Source organism: Papio anubis, chromosome 17 (genome assembly GCF_008728515.1).
Source record: "Papio anubis isolate 15944 chromosome 17, Panubis1.0, whole genome shotgun sequence".
NCBI lineage: Eukaryota > Metazoa > Chordata > Mammalia > Primates > Cercopithecidae > Papio > Papio anubis.
This window is the reverse complement of record NC_044992.1, coordinates 35,914,289-35,938,838: the sequence shown is the minus strand read 5'-3', so window position 1 is coordinate 35,938,838 and position 24,550 is coordinate 35,914,289. Positions and strand designations below refer to the sequence as shown.

The 24,550-nt window shown below is 46.7% G+C and overlaps 1 protein-coding gene across 9 annotated transcripts in view; it reads right to left on the bottom strand.

Moving 5' to 3' along the window:
* The window catches only part of C17H17orf67 (chromosome 17 C17orf67 homolog), a 236,672-nt gene that overhangs the window by 127,343 nt on the left and 84,779 nt on the right, over positions 1-24,550 (bottom strand). The window contains exon 5 of one of the 9 annotated variants that reach the window (XR_002518106.2): positions 22,346-22,402. The exons of the other annotated variants lie outside the window; for them this stretch is intronic. The gene's annotated coding sequence lies outside the window, so the exon portion shown is untranslated. Of the gene's footprint in view, positions 1-22,345; positions 22,403-24,550 lie in introns of those variants that run through there. 9 annotated transcript variants of the gene reach the window in all.

The window sequence follows — 24,550 nt, the reverse complement described above, 5'->3', positions numbered from 1 at the left end:
TTTTGGCTTTCATGTGACTGATGAAGAAGCTTCTACAGTGTTTAAACTATCATATGTTCTTGGCATTCACATCTAATACTGCCTTCGATAGTACAATTGGAGACGAAACCCCAAGGGAAGCACTGCAGGGCAGTGCAGGCGGCCACAGGGAAATACAACTGACCAATAATCCTAGTTTTATCCCCACAAAACAATGGGAGCTTAAAATAGAAATTAAAGTTGATTATTTGCGCATTGGAGTTTGTGGACTAAGATTTTTTTCTTGCCGCTTCTCCAATAATGGAGCTAAAAATGTGGTCCTTCCTTCCTCATAGAGTTGTAAGAATCAAAATCAAATAATGTACTTCATAGTAAACTGTAAATTATTCTAAAATATAATTTATCATTATTGTCATCATCATCATGATCTTTGGCCAAAGTTGGCCAAAGTTGACGGGGAAGGAATCTCAAGGGTTCAGATCAGGGGACATTTATAGCAGGAAGGACAAACCCTTCTGCCAGCCCAGGGAAAAGGGGAAATGTCTACTCCTTGGATAAGGCCTCTAATCCCAATTCACAGATCCTAATCCTGAAGAAATGGCTCCTTCTCTATTCCTCAACCCCTATGCCCTTCCTCAAACAAAAGCAGCCTTGTTTCCTAGAGATGTATCAGATGCTCCTGATGACAAAGAGAAAGAGGACTTCTGATGGAGAACAGAACCCGAGAACATGAAGGGTGTCACCACTTCACCCGGGAGGCAGGGCTGAGTCCACTTCACTCAGTCCAGGCTGCCTGGAGCCCACGCCCCACGTAGGAACAAGCTGATCTTCCCTCCAAAGGAGGCTCTCGGCAAATGTATCTACATCCACCAATGGCAACTTACCTTCTTCACTATGTTTGATCCTTAATGGAGACATTGCTTTATGGAAATAAACAATCATTATTTCACAGCCATAATCATAGCTTAAAATAATTAGTACATTTATTAAGCACCCACTGGGTGGCAGGAACTAAATTAAAAATGTTAATACCACATATCCTCACAAAAATTATTATTATACTCATTTCTTTTTTTGTTTTTTTTTTTTGAGACAGAGTCTCACTCAGTCACCCAGGCTGGAATGCAGTAGCGTGATCTCAGCTCACTGCAACCTCCACCTCCCAAGTTCAAGCGACTTTTCTGTCTCAGCCTCCTGAGTAGCTGGGATTACAGGCACCCACCACAATGGCCAAATTTTTGTATTTTTGGTAGAGAAGGGGTTTCACCATGTTGGCCAGGCTGGTCTCCAACTCCTGACCTCAAGTGATCCACCCGCCTTGGCCTCCCAAAATGCTGGGATTATAGGCATGAGGCACTGCCCCTGCCCTTATTATCCTCATTTCAAAGATGAAGCACCTAAGACTCAGAGAGGCCAGGTGACTTGTCCTAAATCACAACGCTTGGTTGTGGCAAAGTCAGAATTCAAATCTATGACTGCCTGACTTCAGAGGCCAAGTTCTTACTCAGTAAGCTATATGGCATCTTATTTTCTGTTTATGTTGTTACAGGCATCGGCCATGTGTTCTACCCATGTAGGGCATCTGATGCTTTTTAAAAGAGAAACATTATTATGAAGTCTCATTGGCCTCCTTGTTTTGCATGGTACCGCGTTAACTGAAACTCATGGATACCATCCATGTTCTCACTTTGCAATTCTCAGTTGCTGTGGAGCTGTACAAAGCAAGAACAGCCTGTGTCATCCTCGTTGCCATTATCAGAGTATCAGACTGCAATCATGCTGCATGACAGGCCTTTCCAAAACTCAAGGACCTACCACCACAGGCATTTGATCTGTGTCACTCTCGGATGTCTGAGGTGGCTGCGGCAGCTCTGTGTCAGGCTGCAGGGCAGCTGTGCCTGGCTCCAGACTCTGGGTTAGGTTCATACCTATCCGTGTGTCTGCACCTTCTTCTTGGACCAGCAGGTAGCAGGTCGTATTATTCTCCTGGAAGATCCTAGGAGTTCTGTACAAGAGGCCAAGTTGCACTAGAACATTTAAGGCCTCTGAACACTCTCAGCATCCCATTGGCCAAAACAAGTCAGCTAGCCACGCTGACATCAATGAGGTGGGAACGTGTACTCCACTCACAGTTGGGGGGCACTGTCAAGTCACATGGAAAAAGGTAGAGATATACAATCCTATTCCAGGGGATAAAAAAATAAGACCCAGAGCCAGTCAGCCACAGTCAGTGTCTTCATCATCATTACCAGCAGGCTTCTAGCTTGGTTAGTAGGTTGGCAGAGAGCAATCCTGATATCCTTCTGAAGGCTGCAGGGGACACATCAGCCTAAGAGATTGCGATGGCCTCCCCTTCCCTTCCACCTTCTCCTCCCTCCCAATGAGATCTTGGCTTCTCCCTCTGCCTCCAGGCACCCTCCTCTCAACTCCTTCCCTTTCCTTGGCTCTGGCTATTGCAGAGACAGTCAGGTTCTCATCAAAACCCAACTGACCCAAAATAGGACAGCAGCAAAATTCAGAATCCAATTCACCAAAATAAATAGAGTCCCTCAGTTGTGCAGCTATTTCCTGACTTAAACTTCATAACTGTATGAAGTACGCAGGGCCGGACTTGCGTTCCAGGTTCCCACTGTATGGGTGGGAATATTGAAGCTCAGAGAAGTTATGATTTGCTAAAAGTCTCATAGGAGCGTCACAGTGGCCCAGTCCAAACTTGAATACAGCTCTTCTCTCTCCAGGCCCTGGTAGTGGGAGGAAGGAAAACTCATCAAACCCAGATCCTGAAAACAGCTAGGGTTTGGGCAAGTCAGACTCGGTTGGGAGAAACGTCTGGGAAAAGGTGTGTCCGACGAAGATTCCCTGCACACACTTCCCTTCGGAAGTTTGGTCTGCACAGCTGAACACAGTCCAGCTCTCAACAGTCCTCCACTGGGACGTGGCCAGAAGCATCTGGGCCACAAGAATTCAGTGTCCTTCTGAGTGTCTTAAGAAGAGCCGATTTGCGTCTGAATTCTAGGAACTGTATGAGTTTATTCACGTCCATCACTAGGCCCCAAAGCGGCGTTGTTTTCTATTTCTCCAGCGCCTTTTCTCCAGCCACCCTTCCTCTCCACCCACCCCATTCCTGCCCTGTCCCACCTTCTCTAGACATGAAGATGGTCTCCTGGCTTATTGGGTTTGAAATGAAATAAAAATTTTAAACAGAGTCCATCCTGCAGATATTTTAGCTATAAAGTGGTATTGCTCTGTTTTGGGAATGATAGTAAAATAAGGACTTTTTTTAAAAAAGTTAATGAATTGGCTGACATTATGATGTCAGAAGGACTGGAGCCAAAGGTGTTTTGCTAAAGGGAGTCTCCCCACAGCAGCCCCCACTCCAGACGACACAGCACCCCTGGAGCCCATAGTACTTGCGACTGTTCACGCTGTTTACACACCCAGCTCCGCTGACTGCCTCTTTGTGGGAAGTTGTTTACATGAATTTATTTTGGGAAAATTCCATTAGACAGCACCGGGATTTCTTCACAAATCATTGCCTCTCACTTGTGTCTTGATCAAATCTGGGCAGGCAACTTTTTCTGCAGAGCCCTGTCTCCCTATGTTTCTATTAGGGATTGAGGGGGTACTCAGGGAGAGGGGACAGGAAGGATAATGAAGTAGCCAGGGATGGCTTGGAAAGAAGAGGCCTGTCTGGTTGGATTAGAAACAACACTTGAGGAACAACAAAGGGGTCTCTACTGGCTTGGGGACTGCAGACTCACATGCAGTTTTCCAGGCCACAGCCATTCATGGACTTGCCCATCTTGTGCCTGGCCCTGTGTTAAGGTGCCTGGACACAAAGACACATTGCCAATGCTCCATGATTCCAAGAACCTTGGAATTCAATGAAAGAGCGACAGACACAAGCAATTCCAATCAAATAGTCTTGAGGTCCTTCTTGCCCCACCTGACCCTTCGTTAGGTGTGTGGGTCCTCCGTTAGGTGTGTGGATCCTTCGTTAGGTGTGTGCATCCTCCATTAGGTGTGTGGATCCTCCGTTAGGTGTGTGCATCCTCTCGTTAGGTGTGTGGATCCTTTTTTAGGTGTGTGGATCCTCCATTAGGTGTGTTGATCCTGATCCTCCGTTAGGTGTGTGGACCCTTCGTTAGGTGTGTGGATCCTCCGTTAGGTGTGTGCATCCTTCGTTAGGTGTGTGCATCCTTTGTTAGGTGTGTGCATCCTCCGTTAGGTGTGTGGACCCTTCGATAGGTGTGTGGACCCTCCGTTAGGTGTGTGGATCCTCTGTTAGGCGTGTTGATCCTCTGTTAGGTGTGTGGGTCCTTCGTTAGGTGTATGGATCCTCCGTTAGGTGTGTGGACCCTTTATTAGGTGTGTGGATCCTTGGTTAGGTGTGTGGATCCTTGGTTAGGTGTGTGGATCCTCCGTTAGGTGTATGGATCCTCCGTTAGGTGTGTGGACCCTTTGTTAGGTGTGTGGACCCTTTGTTAGGTGTGTGGATCTTTCATTAGGTGTGTGGATCTTTCGTTAGGTGTGCAGATCCTCTCTTAGGTATGTGCACCCTTTGTTAGGTATGTGGATTCTTCATTAGGTGTGTGGACCCTTTGTTAGGTGTGTGGATCGTTCGTTAGGTGTGTGGATCTTTCGTTAGGTGTGTGGACCCTTTGTTAGGTGTGCGGATCCTTCGTTAGGTGTGTGGATCCTCCGTTAGGTGTGTGGATCCTTCGTTAGGTATGCCAACTCACTTTTGTCATTCTGTCTGTTGAAGGAGAATCCCAAACATTGGATGCACCCCAGTTAGCTACCATTGGTTTAACCTCACATTGGCATCACATGTAACCACCCAGTCACTTCTTTAGTGCTGGAGCAATTCCCTCTTGTCCCCAAAGACAGATTTACCAGATACCAGCTTGGTGCCAATGCCCATGGATCGGAGATGCTGAGACATTGCCCTTGCTCTGCAAGAACTCAGCCTAGACCCAGCAAGGAGGGAGAGGAATGGGACCGCAGATAAACCATAAAGGAGACACTTGCTCCCTGGTGAGGGAAGCTGGCTGTGGTTCCAGGTGCCCTCCAAGGAGAGCTAGAAGGAAGGGGACAGCTCCTGGCAGTAACCTGGTTCCACTCATGGATCCAGCCACCCTGTGCCTTCATCTATCCAGCAAGTCTGACTTCCTTGTCCCACAATACTTCTCCCAACACACAGACTGCCAAGGTATATGATCACAGGGTTCACTGAACACCCCTGGGAGAGATCTGCTTCCCTGGGTTTCCTCGTTTCTAATCAGAAGGGGCTGCACCACTAGGTATGCACATGTGTTAGCCATAAGAACCTCTGGGGAAACACCTTGGGCTGTGCTAGTGGCCCACATTTACTGAGCACTTACTACACATTAGGCACAGGTGGCACAGATCTACATGTTTCACATGTGTCAATCCACTTAATCCTCACAGCAACCCCATAACAGGTACTTAGAGCCATCCACCGGGAACACGTTACAATGCCCCCAGTGGATACCTGAAACCTTGGATAGTACCGAACCCTTTATACACTGTTTTTTCCTATACATACATAATTGTGGTAATGTTTAATTTATAAATTTGGCACAGTAAGAGATTAACAATAATAATTAACAGGACAATTATACCAATATACTATAACAAAAATAATGTGAATGTGTCCTCTCTCTCTTTGTGTCTATCTCTGTCTCTCTCCCTCTCTCTCTTTCTCTTTCTATCTCTCTCTCAAAATATCTTATTGTACTGGACTCACCCTTCTTGTGACCTATCAGTCTGATAACCAAGACAGCTTCTAAATGAATAACGGACAGGGAGTGTCTACAGCACAAATAAGCTGGACAAGGAGATGATTCAGGGCCCTCGTAGAACTGAGCAGGACAGCACAAAATTTCATCACACTACTCAGAATGGCAGACAATTTAAAACTTACAAACTGTTTATTTCTGCAATTTTCCATTTAATATTTTTGGATCACAGTTGATCAAGGATAACTGAAACCATAGAAAGCGAACCCGTGAATAAGGGAAGACTACTGTACTACAGATAAGCAAACATTAAATAATAAGTCACTTACCCAAAAAGCCAGTTAAGGAACCAGATAAAAGCACAGCTCCTTCTGTCGATGAAAGGGTGGGTCTGCTCCACCTCACAGCTCTCACTCTAGGATCTCAGTGTTGGAAACAAGAAGACCTGCTTTGTGGACACCACTCCATGCCCCTACGAGTTTAAAAGTCACCGCCTGGAGCCTGTGAGTAGGGAGGCAGTGGGACAGGGTGGATTGAGCATTTACTTCAGAGTCGGATCTCACTCATATTCCAACTCCATCTCTCAATAACAGGGCAAGTTAATTCACCAAACTTCTTAAACGTTCCGGATCTTGTTTCCTTCATAGGCCTTCTATGAATGTTAAATGAGATAACGTATGCACAACACCTAGTGCAGCATTACGGTAGGTATTCAAAAATACAGCAATTGTTATTAAGATGGGTACAAGAGGCAGTATGTTGTAAGATGTTCGTGCAAGAAGTGGTGCCATTATGGGCTATTCCTTGAGCTTCAGAGAGGCTCTATTTGGGAGACGGAAACCATCAGAGCAACTGAGCTTATTTTATTTCATATCTTCCACTGTTCTCAACACATTTCCATGCACATAGCAACTGCTGTTGAATGAATGATTCATGGATGGCTGGATTGGTGGGAGGATGGATGGATGGATGGATGGATGGATGGATGGATGGATGGATGGATGGACAGATGGATGGACGGATGGATGGACAGATAGATGAATGGACAAATGGACGGATGGACAGATAGATGGATAGTCTAAACTTGTTAACTCCTTATAAAATATTCCATCATACACCTCTACATGTCTCATTTCAACACCTCAGAGAATGCTCCCGTCTTTGACTCCTCCCCATTCTTTCAAACCTGTGACTCATCCTGCCAGATAATCTCATTGTTGTCTGTCTGCTCAGCCCCTTTGCAATGATGCATTGTTCCACTGTCTGGGGTTCTTGACTCTCGCTCTGCCTCCGAACAGTTTTACAGCCACACTCCACATCCATGGGCCAGTTCCATCCCAGTTCCCAGTACTATCCTCCACAACCCCAGCCTGTGCACAGTGTGGTTCGGCTGTTGGGGAGGAGGTAATGTCCAGGTATGCATTCCCTGAAGCCCTGGTCCCTGGAGACCTGGGCTGGAACAGTGGTTCCTGTGTGTCTTGGCATTCCATGGCCAGACTCCAGCCACGCACTGAGGTTGTTTCATGCACAGTCCTAAGTGCTTTATGTTCTGCCTACACAGGAGCCAGGAGCAAACCCAGCCTGAGGCTCTGTCGCCCTCCATTGGCAGTGGCTCCAGCAGAGCATGGAGCCGTGGCATGCGATGGCTTCCTAGAAGCCAATGCAGCCCTCCAGCTGCAAAAGGCATAGCTGGATTCCCCAAGGTCAGGGCTGCCAGTCTGGCACAGTCATGCACCCACCAATATACCATCATAGACTGCTCTCACCATGACCAGTGGCAGAAAATCTACCTGATACCTTAGAGAGTCTGTCCCCTTCCTTTTACAGATGTAGCAGTACCAAGAAAACCTCAGGTCCAAGTTCTCAGGGCATCATGCATGTCACCCTCCCGGTTTTATACCTGGTGGGGAAGATAGAAAGGTGGACGTGGCTTTTTTCCCCACAACTGGGGATAATAGTGAGGCCAGGTTTAGACTGTGGTGGCATTAATGGGTCTTTGTCTCTTTTAACATCCCAGCCTCAGTTTCTGGAAAGAACAGCCTATGTTTTGTAAGAGTTCTGAGTGGTAGGATGCTAATTAGCAACGATAAATTTAATGGGAGGGCATCAGCTCCCACCTGGCTGAAGTTCAGATCTGTGCAGACAGACACTGATGACAAACAGCCCTGGCTTAGGGGAAAGGCAACTTGTCAGTCATGAGTTATCCCCTATACTATGTGTTGGAAGCATATCCAGAGTCTGATGTCATGTCACTTGCTACTCACTTTACCTTTGGTCACTGGCCTCTCTTGCCCAGAGGCCCTGCTCCAACCTTCTCCCAGGAATCCCATTACCTCTGCTTCAGTGCTGCCTTCTCCTGGATGTCACCTCTGTGCTATTGGTTCCAGAAAAAATATGCATTTTATAGGGACGTGAAGGTAGGTGCACTGCTCTGGAATCACTTCCATTCAGTTCAACCTGGAGCCCATCTGTGTGATAAGCACATCCACTCCCCTTGCAAAGACATCACCGCCAAGTGATCCTGTGGTTTGCCAGGCCCTCCACCTTCCCTGCAGGCTCTTCACCCAGGGCCATGTTAGAGAGGAACAAAGAAGTGGTGGTAGCGGGGGGCACCCTAAAGGATAGAGCAGGTGCCTAAATCTTCCAGGCAGAAGGTTAGTTCCCAAAGAGACTGTTAGTTACTGGCTTGGGCTAAGGTTACCTGACTGAACTAAATTTATGGTTTTCTGTCCAACCCCATCTTCCAGGAATAAAAAAGCCGCATGAGGAAGAGAAAATCTATTATAGAGAATTGTCCTTGAACTGTAATTTCACTGCATATATCATTTTAGTGTGAGAAAATGTACGCCCCCACTGAAAACATGCAAGCAGCAACCTCAGAGAGGGATGACAGGGTTAAAGGAGACAGGTGCCCAAGGCTCCTGGCTTTGTGTGAATGCTCAAAAAGTAGCTGCAATTATTATTTTTATCAAAACGAAGTTTATAATGACTCTGCTTTAAACATCATAGAAGTTAAAAGAGACCGTCCCAGGGCTGTGTCTTACCCCACTCACATCAGGGTCCAGGAATGCACAGAAATGGCCTGACATTCACAGCTTGTCAGTCAATTCCATGGCTGGGGCCAGAATCCCCAGTCACTAGCAGTCTCATTGATGGACTGCAGTCCCAGGTGTTGTGGAAGAAGGCAGGGGATAGAGGAGGGCAGGCACAGTTCAGAGGAGAGCTGCCTACTCTTATTTATGAATTTGACCCTCCCCAGATTCCAGGGACAGAAGTTTAGACTTTCCCCAGTCCAGGCTGGCTAAGGGCGAGATGATTAGCAGAGCACCTGGGCCATGCAGAGGAAGCCACCATGTATATTAAAGAGCTAGGTTCCAGGGAGCTAGTAATGTTCTGTTCTTGATCTGGGTGCTAGTTACAAAGGTGTGATAACTTTCTAAAAAATCCTCAGGTTGTATATTTAGGATTTGTGCAGTTTCCTGCACTTATACTTTGATTAAAGATTTATTTTTAAAAATCACCAAAAACCAAATACCCTCCCACACAACCTCTGGATTCTTCCCTGCACCCAACCTGCTGGGCAGAGATGAGCATCCTTGCAGCCGTTGCTGTAAATTGTCCAGTTTGTTTGTTGATCTACTTAAGAAACAGAATCCCATTCTGTTGCCTAGGCTGGAGTGCATAGCTCGATGCAGCCTCAAACTGCTGGGCTCAAGCGATCCTCCCATCTCATCCTCCCAAGTGGCTGAGACTACAGGTGTGTGCCAGCATGCCTGGCTATAAATTGTCCAGTTTAATCCAAGTCATTGAGAGATTGGGTCAGGCCAGTCAGGACTCCCATGGGATATCTTACTCTTTCACTGCAAAACTCAGAGTCTGACCTTGATTCATTCTTTCATTTATTTAACATGTTTATATGCACCACATGTTTATACTCATCAGATGCTAAACTAGACTTCCCATCCCTCACCCTGAAACCTGCCTGACCTCCATTAGCCAATACATCACCATCTACCCAGACACAGAGTCCAGGAGCTGTGATTCTACCTCTAGTCTACCCCACCTTTCTGGTTTACAAGAACCAATCAGTTATGCTTCAAATTCTGCTTTGGAAAATTCATCAGACTCCAGTTCTTCCTCTCCAACCACATGGCCTGTCCCTCATCCTCTCACTCATGGGCCATTACAGTGGCCTCCTACCTTGTATCCCTGTCTGCAGCCTTCATGGCCTTGAAGATGACCTCTGATATGGTTTGGCTGTGTCCCCACCAAAATCTCATCTTGAATTTTAGCTCCCATAATTCCCATGTGTTGTGGGAGGGACTCAGTGGGAGGTAATTGAATCATGGGGGCAGGTCTTTCCCATGCTGTTCTCCTGATAGTGAATAAGCCTCACAAGATCTGCTGGTTTTATAAAGGGGAGTTCTCCTGCACATGTTCTCTTTGCCTGCTGCCATGTAAGACGTGACTTTACTCTTCCTTCACCCTCCACCGTGATTGTGAGGCCTCCCCAGCCATGTGGAACTATGAGTCAATTAAACCTCTTTCCTTTATAAATTACCCAGTCTCAGGTTTATCTTTATTAGCAGCATGAGAACGGACTAATACAACCTCCTATGCCAACATCAGAGATAGGGTCATTCATCATCCAAGACCATCAGTGCCTCCTGACTCCCATGGGGAGAGAGTCTACATCTCTCTACTTGCCCACAAGGCCCTTTGTGATCCAAGCACACCTCCTACTGCATTCCTCCATTCACCTACCACCAACTGTGATGGGCCACTCTCTACTCCCCATGGACATCTAATACATTTTTATTTCCATGACTTGGCTCACACTGTTCTTCCAATACCAGATACTCTCCCCACTTCCCCATCTTTTGACACTTCACTCAGCCTCCAGGACTCTGCTGAGAAGTGACCTCCTTTGAGAAGCCTTCCCTAATCCTTTGGTCAGCTCTAATTGCCTCTTCACTCAGCATCTACCACATGCTGGTAGTCCTTTAATACCATTTTGCCTTGTCTTGCCATGATTTTTACACAATCAGAAACACCAGCTGGGTCTCCCTACAAAATAGCTTCAGAAGCTGGACCTTTCCAGCCACTTCCAAGACTACTGGGCACTCTGTCCAAGCCACCACATCTCTTGCTGGGATTTTCACAACTGTCCCCTAATTGTTCTCCTTTTATTCTGGTCTCCTCCTCCACAAGATCTCTTCTTTGAAGACTGGTGCTGCTAAAGATCTCAGGGCATATTAATCTTCAGTGCAAAGTCTCTCTCAGAATAAAATCCAAAGTCCTCACCATGGGATGCAAGTTTCCTGGATCCATAAACCAAAACCAAGGCAACTCTCTCCAAGATCCTACAGGATGGGTCCAGTCACTTCTCTACAAGATCCTATGAGACAGAGCCCAGTCACCTCTCTACAAGGTCCTATGGGATGGGCCCAGTCACTTCTCTACAAGGTCCAATAGAACAGGACCCAGTCACATCTCTACGAGGTCCTACCGGACAGGTCCCTATCACCTCCCTACAAGGTCCTATAGAACAGGACTCAGTTACATCTCTACGAGGTCCTACTGGAGAGGTCCCTATCACCTCTCTACAAGGTCCTATAGGACAGGTCCTTGTTACCTGTCTCCAAGGTCCTACGGGATGGGTTCCTATCACCTCTTTATAAGGTCCTACAGGAAGGGGCCCAGTCACCTCTTTACAAGGTCCTATGAGACTGGGCCCAGCCATCTCTCTACAAGGTCCTACACGAAGGGGCCCTGTAGCCTGTCTCCAAGGTCCTGTGGGATGGATTCCTATCACTTCTCTACAAGATCTTATGGGATGGGCCCTGTCACCTCTCTACAAGGTCCTATGAGATGGGCCCTGTCGCCTGTCTACAAAGTCCTATGGGATGGGCCCTATCATCTGTCTACAAGGTCCTATGGGACAGGGCCCTGTCACCTCTCTACAAGGTCCTACAGGAAAGAAATGCATAGTTTTGGTCTTATATCTCTTTTAAGTTTCATAGATATTTGACCCAAAGAAAGCACTCAAAGTTGGGTAGAGAAAAGCCAGGACGGCTTCCTGGAAGAAAAGGCTTTTGAGCTAGATTCTGAAGGAAGTATAGCAAAACAGAGAAAAAGCAGGGAGAAAATTCAATGAGGAGAGCCCACAGGAACAAAGACATGGAATCAGGATAGAGCTTCACCCATGTGGGGCAAACCCTGGGCTCAAATAGGGGGTTAATAATAAGTGAAGTTGGTACCACACATTTATTCTCTTTTTCTTTTACACTTCCCAGAGCTTCAGTGGAGGCAGATGGGGATCCAGCAAGAATGCCAAAGCAGCCATCTCATGATGTTTGACAACATTCATCTGAGCTGTTTCATGTTTAACATGTCTTCCAACTCTGTAAAATTACAGACTGGAATATGAAAGATGGCATCTCATTCTATTGCTGGTGAAAAGGATGAAAAAAAAAAGACACCACTTGTTTTTTTCATTCATGCAGCTGATATTGGTTGAGCACCTATTATGTTCCTAAGCACGATACTAGACTCAAGCAATATCAAGTTGGCTAAGACTCTCCAACAACCATGCTTTGGGCTGATAGATGTGTGAACAAACAACTACTGGTGGTGATCGCTGTAATGGAAGAAGGTGACACAGGTGCAGAGGAGGAAATGGCTAACTGCCAGAGAAGCCAGGTAAGGCCTCAAGGTAGAAGCAACCTCTGAACTGAATCTTGAGTGTTTTCCGTAAAGGACCATATGGTAAATATCTGAAGCTTTGCAGGCCATACGGTCTCTGCTACAACTACTCAACTCTGCCACTGTAACACAAGGTCAGCCACAGACAATAGATAAATGAATGGGTGCGACTGTGCACCAAAATGACGTTATTTGTGGACACAGAAATTTAAATTCTGTATAACTTTCATGAGTCAGGAAACATCATTCTTCTTCTGGTATTTTTCGGCCATTAAAAAATACGTTTTTCACCAACCCGATGCTTAAAAATGAAAATGCAAAAACTTTCTTGGCTCATGGGCCACAGGAAACCAGGTAGTGGGACAGATGTGACCCATGGGTGGTGATTTGCAGACCCCTGTCTTAAAGGATGAATTGGCATACCCCCGGTGAAGATGGAGTTACAGGTTAGTAACGAGAGTAAAGGGGGGTCTCTGCAGTGTAAGGTCCTTAGCAAAGTCTCAGAAACACATAAAGATACAGTCTATTTGGGAAATCGAGGTCTGTTGTGAGAGTGAGACCTGGGGTCCGGGTTGAAACTGGAAAAGTCAATAGTCAACAGTTTTTATATGCCCACTGTTGAACACATCATTATTTTAAAATTATACTACATAAAATTACAATTAAATAAATTACATTTAAAAGAAAATTGGCCAGGCCCAGTGCCTCAAGCCATAATCCCAAATTTTGGGAGGCCGAGGTAGGCAGATTGCCTGAGCCCAGGAGTTCAATACCAGCCTGGGCAACATAGCAAAACCTCGTCTCTACTAAAATTACAAAAATTATCCAGGAGTGTTGGCGCACCGGTAGTCCAAGCTGCTTGGGAGGCTGAGGTGGAAGGATGGCTTAAGCCCAGGAGATGGAGGTTGCAGTGAGCTGTGATCACGCCACTGCACTCTAGCCTGGACAACAGAGTACCACTCTGTCTCAAAACCAGAAATCACACACACAAAATAAAGATAATAAATACTCAAAAACTCATCACTTCCTCATTATTTCTGATATTTTACTATTACGTTTGCCTGTGAGATTATTTACCTCTAGTGCATCCACATAATGGAGATGCCATGACATGCTACTGTTTCTCTTCCCAACTCTGTATTCTGCTACTTCACATGGGTAGCTTGACCTTGGCCATGATGGGGATATTTACACTACAGGAATTGACAAAGGCTACAATGTAGGGCTCTTTTTAGTCCCCCAGAGAATCAGCGGTTAAGCCTTTACCACTGACTGCAAGCAAAAGAAAATTAAGTCCAGGACTGAAGTAATGATGGCAAAAGTGGAGAGAAGGGGGATGACTGGGATAGAATTAGACTCAACCAGGTGGCTTTGGAGGAATGAGGGAGAAGCAGAAGAGAAGGATACCTCTAAGGCCTAGAAAGCTATTTATAAAGAAGCACTTTGAGAACTAGACTTGGCTCGGTACTTCCTCCACACGCCTTCTCATTGAACAACCCCAGACGGAAGTGTGGGAGCTCCGAGCCCCAGGCCCCTGGCAGCTGGCGCAGCAGCAGGAGGCACGAAACCCTTGCCTAAGATCACCCGAGGAGGTGCTGCTATGGCCAAGCCCCAGCCTTCCAATCCCCCTGCACCACAGGCCCGTGTCTGTGTATGTTTACATCTCATACATAGCTCCGTGCAGAGCTGTGTGGGCACCCACAGTGCTCCACGAGCGGTCTGTGTGTATTTATAACCACACAGCCATGTGTGGACAGCCCCACATATAGATCTCACCTCCATCACTTCACACATCCCTGAGGTGCCTGGGGCCTGCTTCCTGACCTCACATCGGGGGCTGTGTGCCTGCTAATTGACTCTGATGGGAACCGTGCCCTGCCAGCCAAAGGCATGCAGCCCACCTCCCACAGCCAGCGCCTGCTACCTCCCACCGCCCTTGGGGGCCGGACCTTCCTGGTAAAGCTGTGTGAGAAGCAGCTATAAACATGCCGCAGGCTGACCTGCATATGGAAATGAGGCTCGCGGTTTGCCTGGCGCCCAGCCACAGGCCTGTGGCCTCACTACCGCCAAGTATCTTTAGCATGAACTTCATTCACTTTGCCCCCCTCCACTCCTTTTCAGTCCCTCTCATCTGCTGCCCTGTCTTACTCTCAGTTTGGGGTGCCTCTTTCCAGGCTGGAGTCTTATCCTCAAGGCTGCACGGAGGGCTTGGCCTCATCACCCACCATCTGACAATAAGAACAACAATATAATCATAGCTTGCAATTTCTGTGCTAGGCACTTCATGTCCATTATCACGCTGAATACACATGGAGGCCCCGTTTTACAAACAAGGAACCTAAGGCTATAACAGGGTCATTTGGTGGGGAGATCAGGACTGAAGAAGTCAAGGTTGGCAGAGTGGTTGGGGCTCCCTGAGTTGCACATGCCATGCTGGGAGGGCCTCTGGGTGCAGGAGAAAGACAAGGAGGCCATCACTAGGCCAGTGATGGTCAAGTAGAGAGAAGGGGATGATTGGCATAGACTCAGCATCAACCAGGTAGCTTGGCAGGATGAGGGAGGAGGAAGAGGAAAAGAAGGATGACTCCAAGCCAGAGAAAGAACTATTTATAGAGGACACTCAGTCATTTTCCAATCAAGAGTGGGGGCAAAGGCCATCCAAGAGGCCGTAATGGGAGGAAGATGCCATTCTGGGGGCACAGGCTGCTCCTGGTTGGGCAAGGTGCTTACTCTTAGACAGTGCCAGGCTCAGCTTCCTAAGGGATCTGATCTGGAAGCTCATATTGAAGACACAGCCTGAACAGTTGCCCTGGACGTGCTTCAGGAATGTCAGTCCATCATTTCCTCACTATTTCACAACCTTCCCTGAGGTGGGATCCAACCACCTTGGGGAGAGGAGATGGGAGAGGTAGCCATAAGACTTCTCTTGTTGTCAATGGACAGCAGCCTAGGGAGGCTTTCCTGGGCTTTGTTCTCTCAATGCCCCAACATAGGCTGAAGTTAACCAAGGCTGGAGTTGCGGTCATCTCCTACTTTCATTTGGCATGTCATTGTCCTTTGCAGGCTTACTCTTACCCATAAACATGTATGTCAGCCCCTCCCTCCCTCCTTCTTGACCTCCTTCCTTACCTTTTTACTTCCTCCCTCCCTTCTTCCTATTCATTTTTTCTACAGTTTAACAGAATATTCTTTTTTGAGTTGAAGTACTATCAACGTCCTTATGACCTCCATCTATATGTTCCTGTGTCTTCCCCCTGGGGCCCTAGCTACCCTGTGGAATAGGTTCTTTTGCTATCTCCATTTTAGATATGGAGAATTGGAGGCTCAGGAGGATTAAGTAACTTGCCCCATGTTTCACAGCCAACAGGTAGCAGAGCTAGGAATTGGACCCAGGTAGCCTGATGCAAAAGCCAGTTCTCTTAACCACCAGGATGCACTGGTTTTTCTCTGTCTTCCATTTGCAAATCTTCAAATACCTTCTCAAAGGTCATCTCATCCAGCTCCCTGCTTTTAAGCAGGAATGCCTTAACCATGTATGTCCACTTTACGTCTTTCAGAGGCCTTAGAGATTCAACCGCAAAAGAGACATAGTGAAATAAACTATGCTGAGCATCACCAGGAACCAGGAACCATGTGCACCATCTAGTTACATCACTTGCAGTCACCCATTTGGGGATCTTCCCTAAATCAGCCTCCCATCCCTCCTAGCACTCCTGCAGCATGTCTCCCCTAATTCTGTGCTGGCAGATCCCCACTGCATACCCTCCATCCCCCACTCCCAAGCCTTGGGTCATAATAAACCCAGCTGAAATACAAGTCCAAGCCCTGCCCATTGTCATCACAGTAAACAGCCTGGACCCGAAGGCTGCCTCTCTCACTCCCCAGAAGATTAATAAATCAGATTCAGACGCCTATTGTTCTGGACACAGTCAGAATCAATTGCAGGATTTTAAATCTCTCAGCACAGAGCAGCTGGCTGGCAACAAGAGGCCCCGCAATGTCTCTGGGAAAGCTAGCCAGGGATGGAAATAAGAAAGAGAAAAAGGGAAGACCAAATAATCAATAGATACCACACGCTCTTGGCTATCACACAGTATTGCTCAGGAGGCTGGTCCCCAACTTTATTGTGAGTCACACATAGTAAAGGGACGAGGAGGAGGCAGAAAGTCCAACTGGGAAGAGAGGAGGCCAGAAAGAGCCAGGTCTGGTGGACCCAGGGTTAGCCCTCAGATGGGTAGGACTGCTCCACACCCACCTCCTAACCTCACCGATGGCTAATTTCATCTGCAAATGTTTGAATCTCTCAAAAGTGAGCACTCACTGCCCAAAGCCGCACAGTGAATTCTAGCTTAGGATCCCAGAATTCCCAAGAAGATTCATAGAAATCCTTGTATCTCAGACTCATTCCCACTCCTTTGCCACCCGCAACTCCTAGACTTTGGTTTTGTTGTTTTGTTGTTGTTGTTTTTTAATCCCTTACTCCCATGGGAGATACAGTGTGCACACCACTGCCGCCTGAGTGGCTGCTAGCATTTTCCCTAGCTGTTTATGTGGAAAATCATAAAAATATTTGGTGGCCAAAAAAAGAGAGGGGAAATGCTTTGGTGGTCTGATGCAACAGAATTCCTTTGGTGGGGGAAGGAAGCTGGATGTCTTATTCTAATCCAAAAGCATGCATAAATGCTGTATTGATTGAAGAGTACTAGGTAGAATGCACGTTCTTCTCAGAGACCTGCCCCCCACCCAACTCTCTCCAAGCAGACAAAAGCACTGTTGGCAGCTGGCAGAGTGTAAGTCACTTATAACCCAACCACAGGGTTTGGGAAGAGCTGAAAGCAGAAATTCTTGCAGGCTGTGCTCTACCCTGAGTCTGGTATTATGCTCCTGCCCTGGTGGCCTAATTCCCTTGGCTGCAAGAGGAGGCAAGGATGCTGATGTTGATGATGGTGATGGTTGTGGTGGTGATCCAGATATTGGTGTTGCTGCTGCAGCTGATGTTGATTTTTTTTAATGTGCTGCACATTATGTTATAGTTATGAAGCCTCTCTGTATACAATCTCTCCTTTGATGTTCATAGTGACTCCCCGTGGGAGGCAGATCAGGTATCATATCACATCACACCCATTTCACAGGGGAGGAAAATGAAGCCCAGAGAGACAAAGTGTCTTGCTCAAGAGAACACAACTTGCCAACGCCAAACCCTGCAGATCAGCTTTACACCATGTTGACTTGAACTCTGAACAGCACAGTCCAAGGGATTGGTAATGCAAGCTATATACGGCATTTAATATTTTCCAGTAGCCACATTTTTAAGGTTACAAAAAAGCAAGTGAAATTGATTTTTAATAGTATATATAATATAACCCAATATATCCAAAATATCATCATTTCAACATGTAATCAATGCAGACATCATTAATGTGATGTTTTACCTTCTTTGTTTTAATACTAGGTATTTGAAATCTCATGGGTATTTTTCACTTTGAGCACACCTCATTTCAGACTAGCCACATGTGGCTGATGGCTATGTTACTGGCCAGCCCAAATCTCGCCAGTATTTGTCTGATGCAAAAGTCAGTTATCTTAACCACCAGGATGCACTGGTTTTTCTCTGTCTTCCATTTGCAAATCTTCAAATACCTTCTCAAAGGTCATCTCATCCAGCTCCCTGCTTTTAAGCAGGAATGCCTTAACCATGTTAGCAGGAATTGACAGTGTCTTTGATGCCAAATGTATTTTTGAGAAAAACCTCAAAGAGAGGAAAGCAGGATCATTGCTTGATTCATCTTTATTCATTAAGAGGAAAAACTTTCATCTCAACTTCACCTCTTTCTAGTCATGAAGACAAGACGCAAAAATTATTTCAGTTGACAAACTGTGTTTTTCCTCTTCTTTCCACCCTCTTTTCCTTATTCTCTTCTTTCTCCTCCTTCTTCTTAATCATCATCTGCTAAAACATCTGATCCAGATATTAGCACTGAGTGATTAGCAGTCATCTATAAGCAGCAACTTGGTCTACCTTCCGAAGGTTTTTTTGAACTGCACCCTAATTATACACAGTGCTACACGAGGCACAGGGCAGAGATAATGATCCCTCCAAGAACACTGGGCACTAGAAAAGGAGGAGGAGGGAGAGAGGAACAGATGGAGGGAGGGAGGGAAAGGGAGGGAAGGAAAGGAGGAAGGAAAAAAAGCATACCAGGTTCAATAGTGCCCCACCCCACAAAACTCATGTTCACCCAGAGCCTCAGAATGTTACCTTATTTAAAACTAGGATTTTTGCACACGTAATGAAAAGATAAGGACATTGTGGTGGGTCATAAACCAATGACTGATGTCCTTAAAAGAAAGATATGTGGACACACACAGAAGACACAAGTAAGAACACCGTGTTAGTCCACTCTCACACTGCTAATAAAGACATACCCGAGACTGGTAATTTATAAAGGAAAGAGGTTTAATGGATTCAGTTCCGCATGGCTGGGGAGGCCTCACAATCATGGCTGAGGATGAAGGAAGAGCAAAGAGATGTCTTACACGGGGGCGGGCAAAAAAGAGCATGTGCGATGGAACTCCCCTTTATAAAACCATCAGATCTCATGAGACTTACTCACTATCACGAGAACAGTATGGGGAAAGTGCCCCCATGATTCAATTATCTCCACCTGGCCCCATCCTCAACATGTGGGGATTATTACAAATCAAAATGAGATTTGGGTGGGGACACAGCCAAACCATATCAAACATTATGTAAAGACAGAAGTGGGGATTGAGCGATATGTCTACAAGCTGCCTTTGACCACAAGAAGCCAGGAGAGAGGCATGGAACAGATGCTCCCTCAGAGCCTCCAGAAGAATCAACCCCACCAGCCTCTTGATTTCGGACTTCAGGCCTCCAGAACTGTGACAGAATACATTCCTGTTGTTTTAAGCCACTCAATATGTGGCAATTTGTTATTGCAGTCCTAGGCGACTGATACAGAAAGGAAGTGCAAACCAGGCATGCTTTCTTGTAAAAAATCAGTAAAGACACGTGATCAAAAAAAGCTTGCAGTTGAGAACGTGAACTTCGGGGCAGCTTCCCTATCCACTCTCTCCCTGCTGCTCATGAAATCAAATCAGCTTCCCTCACCTTCCCCCCTCTCAGTTGCCCATTCTGGTAGTTACACTTGAGCCCCAGGTTTCCTATGAAAAGGTACAGCCTTAAAATGAAGGGTTTAAGTAATTCAAATATTGTCCTATAAAAGAGGGAACAACTTATTCTGGGTGACTTTTGAGGACAGAGTGAAGACCAAAGAGTAAAAGAGAGGAAAGCAAATCTCCACTCTGCTTGTAGAATTTTTGGACAAGCACAACTGGTTCATGGTAAGAGGGATGCCTGGCATGCATGCCTCTAATGAAAGCTGGTCTTGGGGGCATCATAAGGAAGTTAGGGGGATTTCATCTTTCTGCCATCATCAAAGGAATTTCTATTCAAAAAGGAAAATAAACTGGATGGTCACAGGGCCCTCTTCCATCTGAAAGCTGACTATGTGATTCTGAGTCAGAATAGTTTTCATCAATACAGAGGCGGTGCGGTTCTGAACAGGTTGAGGGAGACAGTGACTGTCTCATAGGCCAGACTCAGATGAGACACTGACATGGACCATATATGGATGGGACACTGATGCGGACCTTATACAGATGGGACACTGACACAGACCATGTACAGAGAGGACACTGACACAGACTGTATACGGATGAGACCCTGATGCAGACCGTATACGGATGGGACACTGATGCGGACCGCATACAGACGGGACACTAACACGGACCTTATATGGATGGGACACTGATGTGGACTGTATACACATGGGATGCCAACACGGACTGTATACAACACGGACCATATATGAATGGGACACTGACACAGACCATATACAGGTGGGACACTGACATGGACTAGATACAGGTAAGAATCAGGGTCTGCTGGGCCCTGACCTCCAGAAGACATAGCCCTCTTTCCATAACACATGACCGTGCCCCTAGCCTTGGCTGATCAGAGTCTCAACTGTTTTGACTAATATGGAGAGTTCCCACAGAGCTGCGGGGGCTACAGCAGAAAGTTGGTTGGATAACTGGGACCACCAGTTATAGCCATGTGCAAGTTAAATTTAGAGGGGAGCAGGAAATATGAGTAAACAAACAAACAAAAAAAGCCAGGAAAGAGCAGAAAGAAACAGACTTCCAGTGCTCTGCTTATTTATTTCTGCATATCAAACTACTCTGAAACTTAGTGGCTCAAAACAACAACTTTTTCTGCTGGGGTTACAGGTGGCTCACACCTGTAACCCCAGCACTTTGGGAGGCCGAGGCGGGCAGATCACCTGAGATCAGGAGTTCAAGACCAGCCCGGCCAACATGGCCAAACCCTGTCTCTACTAAAAATACAAAAGTTAGCCGGGCGTGGTGGTGCACGCCTGTAATCCCAGCTACTTTGGAGGCTGAGGCAGGAGAATCGCTTGAACCTGGGAGGCAGAGGTTGCAGTGAGCCGAGATTGTGCCACTGCATTCCAGCCTTTGTGACAGAGCAAGACCCCGTCTCAAACAAAACCATTTCCTTCTGTTTCATGAATGTGTGGGTTAGGAATTCAGACAAGGCTCAGCAGGGTGAGTCTTCTATTCTACGCGGAATAGCAGAAGTCACTGCATCATAGTCAGCTGGCAGAAGGGCTGGTGCTGCGTCTCCATGATGACTTCATTCACGTCTGGCACCATGGCAGGGACAGCTGAAAGGCCTGGCTCAGCTGAGGCTGTAAACCAGAGTGCCTCCCTGTGGTCTTTCCAACCTGGCCTCTACTCCAGGGTAGCTGGACTTCTTATGAGATGGGTCAGGGCTCCAAGAGCCAGTGTTTCAGTGAACAAAGTAGAAGTTGCATGGCCTTGTAAGGCCCAGCCTTAGAAGTCACATGGCATCACTTCTGAGATACTCTACTTGTTGAAGCAGTCATAAGCCCATCCAGATTCCAGAGGCAGCGCTATAGGTCCCACTTCTCTATGAGAGGAGGGTCAAATAATTTGTGACCATGATTTGAAACCATCATCCATCCAGAGAGAAAAAAGAGATAGGAAGAGTTGCTTTCTACTTCACAATTCTCATGAGATAGCCTCATCCTTAAAAAGAAACTCTCTTGGCCAGGCGCAGTGGCTCACCCCTATAATCCCAGCACTTTGAAAGGCCAAGGCAGGCAGATGACCTGAGGTCAGGAGTTCGAGACCAGCCTGACCAACATGGAGAAATCCCATCTCTACTAAAAATACAAAATCAGCCGGGCATAGTGGCACATGCCTGTAATTCCAGCTACTCAGGAGGCTGAGGCAGGAGAATCACTTGAACCCGGGAGGAAGAGGTTGTGTAGTGAGCCAAGATCGCACCATTGCCCTCCAGCCTGGGCAACAAAAGCGAAACTCTGTCTCAAAAAATAATAAGAATAATAATAAATCCTCTTTTTGCTTGGCTAACGTGAGTAGGTGTCTGTTCCTGCAACGCAAGTAGTCCTATTATGGGCAAAATTCTGTCTCTCAAATATTTATATATTGAAGACCTAACCTCTAGTACTTCAAAATGGAACTATATTTGGGGATAGGGTGTTTAAAGAGGTTAAGTCAAAATGAGCTCATTAGCATGGGCTTTTATCTAATATAATCAGTGTTCTTATAAGGAGAGGAAATTTAGGATGGGCACAATGGGTCATGTGGGTAATCCCAGTACTTTGGGAGGCTGATGCAGGAGGATCACTTGAGCCCAGAAGTTTGAGACTAGCCTGGGCAACATAATGAGACCTTGTCTCTTTACAAAAAAAGAAAAAGGAAAAAAAACCCATTACCTCGGTGGGATCCCAGCTGCTTGAGAGGCTGAGGTACAAGGATTGCTTGAGCTGGGGAGTGGGGAGGTTGAGGCACCACTGCACTCCAGCCTGGAAGACAACAACAACAAAAAAAGGAAATTTAAACACAGATAGGAACAGAGGGAAGACCATGTGAAGACATGGGGAGAAGAAGATGGCCATCTACTAGCCAAAGAAAGAGGTCCCAGCAGAAGCTGCCCCTGCCCACACTTTGACTTTGTACTTCCAGCTCCCAGAACTATGACAAATTATTTTCTGTTGTTTAAGCCACCCAGTCTGTGGTACTTTTGCTATGGCAGCCCTAGCACACTAATACAAGCCCTGACTAAACAAACGTGCCCAGTGTATGAATCTTGGTGCTAATACAAGCAATGGGGAGTCTGGCCCTGCAAGCCTACTAGTTAGAGCAGGGTATGGCCCAAGCCCCAGTAGCTCCAGTGTGCTGCAAGGCATGAAGTATTCTCTTGGCACGGGTTGGCTGCCTCTTCAGTGTGCATCCACTGGAATCAGGACATGTGGAATAGGTGATTCATTTCTTCCATCTCCACTCCTGGCAAATAAAAGCATTTACTATCACCTCTACAAAGGCAGCAGCACGTTCTTCTTTGCAAAAACGAATACACTGTCCTGGTTCGGCTTTCTTACAAACACAGACATGTGAGTGAGAATGTGCATGCATGTGCACACACACACACGTGCACACACACACTGGCCTTCTATGTCTATGTTCCCTTTCTAACATACTTTCTTCCCTTTTCCATCACCAATGCTCAGCAACCGGGAGTCAAGACACCTCGGTTGGGTCCCAGTTATACTAAATTTGACTTAATTTTCCTAGATTTCTGTTTGTTCAGCTTTAAAATGAAAGGATTGGCCCATCAGTGATTTCTAAGATGACTTTTCACACTTAAGACTCATGGCTCTGCCATCTCAACACAGTGAAGGTGCACTAGGCTAGCATTAGGGCAGCGAGGGTTCTGCTGCTTATTAGCCATGAGCAGTTCACTTCACTTCTCCCAGCCTCAATTGCCTCCACTGTGAAATGTACTTAATGGTGTCCAGGGCCTTTCTGACAATCTGGACCCAAGACCTACTCTTTATCCTGTAAATTCACTTTCCAGACCCTAAGTGTTCTTTATCTTCTTGTCTTGAACAAAACTATCTCCCTTGCCATCTTGAGCCCCCTCCTTTTCCCCTCATTGCTTTGCTCTATTGACCCCCCAGTACCTCCCCAACATTTATCAAGTGAGGGTCCTGCTCCCATTTTCGGTCTCCATCCTAAGTCAACCCATGCATCACCCTGGCCTCAGTCAATGATCTTGAATCCCCTCCATTTCAACGCCCCTCTCCCACGATCACAGTCACAACCCTCCAATGCCCACCTCTGAAGTCTCCCCATCAACACTTCCCTCCTAGCCACAGTAGCCATCATCCTCTCATATTTCCTTTTCACTAACTCCTACAAAGCCCATCCTTTGCCTTAATTAAGACCCCCTTTTTCCTGCATGCTAATTTCCTTCCCTTCCTTGCTGGCCTATAGGTCCTTATTACTCGTTTAAACCACTCTCCTGCTGTCGCTGTCAACCCCTCGCCACCTTGTCCCCTGGTCACATGTAACCCATCAAGCCTTGTAGTCAATCCAACAATGAACCTTCTCCATTCCCAGCTCTGGACACCAGAATTTCACTAGAGAGAGACCAGTCAACTGTGTGGACACATGCCAACACAAATGAATGGCCTCCAACAAGCAGCTGGTGCCCAACAGAGACTGACTATCCTCCCAACTGTCCCCACCAGCCCTTCTTCTACCCCACCCCCAGCCCCACACGGTGCCTTCCAAACCTCCTCCCAGGAACTTCAGGCCCCCAGCCTGGGAAGCTGACCATCTCACTCTCATGGGATGAGCTCGCCTCCTACTTTGAAGAGAAAATAGAGGCAATCAGGAAAGGACGCCCTCATCTTCCTGCCACTCCACCTACAACTGTGCACATGTGCACCATCCTTCCTGCCTTCCCTCCTGCTGCATGAAAAGGGTGCTCCTCCACCTGTCAAGGGCTAATCCTACCTCCTGTGCCCAGGATTCCACCCCACCCCTTTCTCCCTAAGTCCTTATGCCACCAAGAAGCACCACTCCCTCCACTCTATCTGTGTCCTTTCCCCCAACCATAGGCACCTTTGTCTCAGCACTTATGCTCAGTCATGTCTCTTCTTTCTGGA